This window comes from Sminthopsis crassicaudata, chromosome X (assembly GCF_048593235.1).
Source record: "Sminthopsis crassicaudata isolate SCR6 chromosome X, ASM4859323v1, whole genome shotgun sequence".
Lineage (NCBI taxonomy): Eukaryota > Metazoa > Chordata > Mammalia > Dasyuromorphia > Dasyuridae > Sminthopsis > Sminthopsis crassicaudata.
In genome coordinates this window covers 11,034,876-11,041,607 of record NC_133623.1, presented here as the reverse complement: position 1 = coordinate 11,041,607, position 6,732 = coordinate 11,034,876, and the positions used below count along the sequence as shown (strand labels likewise).

The 6,732-nt window shown below is 40.1% G+C and overlaps 1 long non-coding RNA gene across 1 annotated transcript in view; it reads right to left on the bottom strand.

Moving 5' to 3' along the window:
• Positions 1-1,913: 1,913 nt before the first annotated feature.
• Positions 1,914-6,732, bottom strand: part of LOC141548684 (uncharacterized) — a 40,358-nt gene continuing 35,539 nt past the window's right edge. The window contains exon 3 of the long non-coding RNA XR_012484031.1: positions 1,914-2,168. This is a non-coding gene — a long non-coding RNA (uncharacterized LOC141548684). The remainder of the gene's footprint in view (positions 2,169-6,732) is intronic.

Below are 6,732 nucleotides of genomic sequence, written 5' to 3'. Positions count from 1 at the left end.
GTGTAGGACGTTTAACAAAACTAAAATCCAGGTTGAGGGTCAGCAGGGAAATTGTCATCATCAACCTGGGCAAGTTTAATGGCGAGTTCTTACCAAGCTGGGCCTTAAAGAGTAACTAAGAGGTCATCCAGCCAAGGGGGATGGAGGTGGAGAGAAAACCCTAGAGGCCATCCACAGTATAATGAGGAGAGACAGAGATACAAAGAAAGGCCCACTTAGGGTACATTGTGGAGGCCAGCCTTCTGTCTCAGTATTGAAGAGATGTGGGTAGAAGGTAAAGACTAGGTATTGGAATCCTGGTCAAAGAGAGCTAACATTTGCCCAGGTATGATTATCTCCATCTGGGGGCACAGGAGAGCTGAAAGAAACCAAGAGCTCATGACCAGCTGCTCTTGTCTTGCCTCCTCCATTAGAAGTTTTCCTCACTGAGACAGAACTGGATCTTCCTGGGATCCAAGCTGGAGCAATGGTTACAACATTTTTTGCGGGTCTGGGGATCTCACAGGAAAACCCCCACCACTGACTTACATAAACACAAAAGGAGTAAGGACTGAGATATAGGAGATCATGTGGGCATGGCACTTTCAGCCCTGAACTAGCTCCATTTCTTGGCACTTTCTCTTTTTAACATTACTTTTTAAAACTCTTTGAGTTCCAGATTCTCCCCCTCCTCACTCTCCCAATTGAGAATGCAGGCAATTCAATACAGGTTATACACATGTAGTCATGTGAAAGAAAATAGACCAAAAACCTTCAAAAATAAAAAAAAGTATTCCTCAATCTGTCTACAGTCTTTGGGGATGGATAGCATTTTTCATTATCAGTCCTTCAGAGTTGTCTGTATTGCTGAGAACAGCTAATCATCTTACAGTATTGCTGAATTTTGCACACAGTATATGTCACTTCGCATCAGCTCATGGAAGCTATTCCAGGTTTTTCCAAGATGAGGGACTCCTCATTATTTCTTATAGCACAATAATAGTATTCCATCACAATCCCATTCAGCCATTCCCCAATGATGACCATCCTCTCAATGTCCAATTCTTTGCCCTCAGAAAAGAGCTGCTATATTTTTTGTACATATGGGATCTTTTCCTTTTTTTTAAAAAAAAAAATCTCTTGGGATACTGACCTACTAGTGTTATTGCTAGGTCAGAGATTGGCCCTTTCATAGCCCTTTGGGCATGGTTCCAAACTGCTTTACAGTAAAGCTTTCTAAACAGGGTAAAGACTCCATATGACATTGCATAACTGAATGTGGAGGTCACACAAAATGTGGCAACAACTGACCATGTTGCATCTCGCAACTTCACTGCAGCCTTACTTGCGCCCAACATGCGCACTCTGTACTATTCAGGCATGGGTACTTCCAGAAACATCTGGGTGCTTTCCTAATACACTCAAGCAGATCCCCTCTGTCCTGAGGCTGGAGGACACAGCTCCCGAGAGACATGGTACCTCCTGGTCCACTGACTAAAAGCAATTCGAGTGACTCTGCAGCTCTCCCAACACAATATCCTGCCTCCTGCTTCCATTCCTCAAAGGAATGGTAGTTAGTTCTACACTAGCACTGGGAAGGAACGATTCAGGAAACTATCCAGATTCAATCCCCAGCATTTTCACATTAAAAACAAATAATTAAGGTAAAAGTGTCTCTGTTGTCCACTTCATTTGCTAGCTTAGGTCAAGTACCTGACTGTGCTTTCTTGCCACAGGGGGTGGCAAGTTTTCACTGCTGCCAAAGCATTAATTCTTCCTTAATGGCATTCTGGATGACATTTTCTCAGTTAGTGGTCAAGAGTTTCAGAGTGCCCCAGAGAGATTTCCACAGGAGAGCTCGAACTGATAGGCTCATTCCCTTTCACTCCTAACACTATAATATGAAGTCAAAGCATCCCGCTTTAAATCCTGCCTTGCCACTTACTACCAGTGGACCCGTTCACTTCCCTCTCTTCTCTGGGTCTTAGTTTGCCCATCTTCAAAATCAAAGGGTTAGATTAGGTAGCCTCTGACATCCCATTCTATTCCAACACCATGATCCCATAATACAACGGGTCTTACCTTACAGCAGCCACGGCCAAAACCTCATTGCCCCACACAGAAGTTTTCTACTTCAAACCAGTCGCAACATCAGTAAATTTGTCAACATGCAGTGCTGCATGACCAGCCTAGAGTCAGAAAGGAAGATATTAGAAGAAGCCCCTAACTGCAGGCCATTCACTCCTGGAGGTCGGGTCACTAAAGCTGGGGGCTTCCTACTCCTCCCCCGCTCTTCACTAACTTGAGAGGATCCAGAGGGGCAGCAGCTCATACTCAGCCCAGTGCACCACAAAGAATCAAGAGTCAGGAGGCATTTAGAATCATCTCATTGAATTCAGTCACCTGCCTGCATGCCCTGTGGATGAAACAGTTCACAAAGACTATATTTCCAATGCTTCTATGCTTCTAAGATGAGAGGGAATATATTTACTATTCAAAATAGGTGTTGCAGGTGAAGGGGCAATTTACTTTTGCTTGATTTCACGGATGTTGACAAGAGTGATTTTGTTTGCTTGATTTCTCAATGGGAAGGGGTGGGAGAGTTAGGGAACGGTAGAGAACAGTTCTTCCTTTGAAACTAAAAATTAATCTCAAAAAGCAAAATAAATAGAACTCAAAAAATAGGGGTCGGCAATGTATGCATTATTACAACATGGCAAATAAAAATAATTACTGAAGAGAACTGAATTCTGGGTCATTGATATGACCAACCTGGGCCGTGAACAAAGACAAGGATGTGCAACTAACTCCTTGTGTTAGAAAGAGAGGAGACTACAGGGGTGGAATGTTGATGTTGCATGCAATAATTAGTTAGATTTGCTTCCTTTTTTTTTTCATTTGTTAAGAGAGAAGACTCGGAGGGAGGTGGGCAAAGAGGATACCTAAAATGACTGTGATGTAAAAACAAAATACATCAGTAACAGTTCAATTAAAAACAATGTTGGGAACTCACAATGTCCTACACGGTGAGGAAGAGCCCATATAGGATAAGAAATTCACTTTTCCATACTCTTCCACGTCATATTCTAGGGAAGCCAGCAGGCCATTGAACGAGATAAAGTAGAAATAAATCTGGAATCCAAGAGAGAGTACAACTTTACCCTATTTGTACTTTGAGAAACATGCTAGATATGTCATCAAGAGGGCTTCTAAGGGCCAACGGGACAAATCCCAGCTCTCATTGCTAACTAAGTGACTTTCTAAGGAGTCTTAAAGAATTTCCATGATGTCCAGAGAAGCCTTCAATGGGATGTAATTTGTAGGTGAAAGCTATCATGACAATGAAGCAGTTGCCACTAGTTCTCTAGTGGCTAGAAGCCTATTTGCCAGACTGCCATGTATTTTGGGGGCCCTAGGGGTTTCTGTTGTTTAAACACTCTTATAAAAGTCCGTTGCTGGGGTGGAGCCAAGATGGCGGAGGGTAGACAGGTCTTTATCTGAGTTCCTTCTAAATGTTCCTCAGTCCAACACCAGATCAGGCCTCTGAACTGGTTTTGGAGTTACAGAACCCACAAATATTTGGAGTGTAACAAATTTCCAGCAGAAGATATTTTGGAAGAACTTCAAAAAAGGTCTGTTTCAATCGGATCTGGAGGAAGGCAGCTGAGCACAGGCACAGCACAAAGACCTAGGGTGGTACAGGTCCCTGTGCCAGGGAATCCACCAGAGAAATCTACAGCTGTGTTGGCTACTCTGTCCTGGTTGCAAGCCAGCAGAACAGCAAATTAGCTGTGAGATATCCAACACAAATGGTGAGCCCCTGAACCCCAGAATAACGTGGACTATCTGGCCACACCCACCCAGCAACAAAAGTAAGTCAGCACTGACTCAGCACAGCTACTGTCACCTATAGAGGAAGCTTGGACATTCTCCCTTCCCCACATCTTTGCCCTAAAAGCAGACCTCAATTTTAAAAAAAAATTAGCAAAAAAGCAAAAAGTACTCTGATCACAGACAGTTTTTATGGAGAAAGAGAAGAACAGATTTCAAACCCTGAGGACATTAAAAGCAGATCATTTCCAGAAGCCCCAAAAGATATGAATTGGTCCCCATCTCATAAGACTCTCTTGGAAGAATTCAAAAAGGCTCTTAAAAGAGAGTTAGAAGAAAAATAGGGAAAGGAAATAAGATCATTACAAGAAGGTATGGAAAAGGAAAAATAGAAATTATCTGAAGAAAACTCTTTAAAAAATAGATTTGAGGAAATGGAAAAAGCAAATAACTCCTTCTAAAATAGATATGAAAAAGAAACCAATTCATTAAAAAAATGCAACAAACAAAACACTTCATATAAAAGTTCAATTAACCAAATGCAAAAAGAGATAACAAAGCTAAGTGATGAAAATAAATCACTAAAAATTAGAATTGAACAAATAGAAGTGAATGAATCAATGAAACTTCAAGAATCAGTCAAACAAAACAAAAGAGAGGGAGAGAGAGAGAGAGAGAGAGAGAGAGAGAGAGAGAGAGAGAGAGAGAGAGAGAGAGAGAGAGAGAGAGAAGAAAATGTAAAATACCTCATTGGAAAAACAATTGACCTAGAAAATAGATTTAGGAGAGACAATCTAAGAATTATTGGACTTCCTGAAAACCATCAAGAAAAAAAGAGCCTAGACATCATTTTTCAGGAAATCATCAACGAAAACTGTCTGAATTCCCTAGAACTAGACCGTAAAATATCCACTGAAAGAATTCACTGGTCAGCTCCTAAAAGCGACCCCAAAATGAAAACTCCAAAGAACATCATAGCTAAATTTCAGAATTATCAAATTAAGGAGAAAATATTGCAAGTAGCTAGAAGGAAACAATTCAAATATTGAGGAGCCACAATCAGGATTACCCAAGACCTAGCAGCTTTCACTTTAAAAGATCAAAGGGCATGAAATCTGATATTCTGAAAGGCAAAGGAACTTGGATTGCAGCAAAGAATCAATTATCCAACAAAATTGAGCATCATCTTTTAGGAAAAAAGATGAACATTCAATGAAACACAGGAATTTCATCTATTTCTGATGAAAAGACCAGAGCTGAATAGAGAATCTAATCTTCAAATACAGAACTCAAGAGAAGCATTAAAAGGTAAAAAGGAAAGAAAAAAATAACTTTAAAAAAAAAAGGTTAAAAAGCTTCTATACCTATATGGGAAGATGATATGTTTAACTCTTTTTAAATATATAATTATAACTTTTTATTGACAAAACATATGCCTGGGTAATTTTTTTTTACAACATTATCCCTTGTACTCACTTCTATTCCAACTTTTCCCTTCCCTCCCTCCACCCCCTCCCCTAGATGGCAAGCAGTCTTATACATGTTAAATATGTTACAGTATATCCTAGATACAATATATGTGTGCAGAACCGAACAGTTCTCTTGTTGCACAGGGAGAATTGGATTCAGAAGGTAAAAATAACCTGGGAAGAAAAACAAAAATGCAAACAGTTTACACTCATTTCCCAGTGTTCCTTTTCTGAGTGTAGCTGATTCTGTCCATCATTGAACAATTGGAACTGAATTAGATCTTCTCTTTGCCGAAGATATTCACTTCCATCAGAATACATCCTCATATAGTATTGTTGTTGAAGTGTATAATGATCTCCTGGTTCGGCTCATTTCACTCAGCATCAGTTCATGTAAGTCTCTCCAAGCCTCTCTGTATTCCTCCTGCTGGTCATTTCTTACAGAACAATAATATTCCATATATGTTTAACTCTTGAGATCTGTATCTCTGCTATGGGTATACATAGAGGGTACAGGTATAATTTAATTTTACTGTGATGATTGTAAAAAAGAAATTAGAGGAGGAACAGTGATTCTACTGGAAGAAGAGGAAAATGGAATTAAAATGGGGTAAATTACATCTCATGAGGAAGCAAAAAAGACCTATTGCAATTGAGGGAAAGAGGCGGGGGGGGGGGGGGCGGGGGGGGGGGAAATGAGCATTGTATGAATCTTACTCGCATCAGATTTGGCTCAAAGAGAGAATATCAGACACATTAATTTCAGAGAGAAGCTTGTCACCCTACAGGGAGATAGAAGGAGAAGGGGGAAAGGAAGCGGGGAGGCTAACAGAAGTGAGAACAGAAGTAGAATGGGAAAGGTATAAGAAAGGAGGAGGGGGCTGGAAAAGGGAAGGGCTGTTTGAGGGAGGGGGTGATTAGTAACAAAATACTGGGAGGAGAGAACAGGGAAAAGGGAAGAAAAAAAATAACTGGGAGTAAACAAGATGGCAGGAAATACAGAATTAGTAATTTTATCTGTGAATGTGAATGCGATGAACTCGCCCATAAATCAGAAGCAGATAGCAGACTGGATTAAAAGTCAGAATCCGACAATTTGTTGTTTACAAGAAACTTATTTAAAGCAGAGTGATACATTTAGAGTAAAGGTAAAAGGCTAGAGCAGAATCTATTATGCTTCAGCTGAGGTTTAAAAAAAAAGCAGGGTTAGTAATCCTAGTCTCAGATCAAGCAAAAGCAAAAATAGATCTAATTAAAAGAGATAAGGAAGGAAACTACATTCAACTTAAAGGTACCATAGAAAATGAAGTAATATCAATACTAAACTATGCCAAATGGTGTAGCATCCACATTCCTAGAGGAGAAGTTAAGAGAGCTGCAAGAATAATTAGACAGCAAAACTATACTAGTGAGGGATCTCAACCTTGCTCTCTCAGAACTAGATAAATTGAAC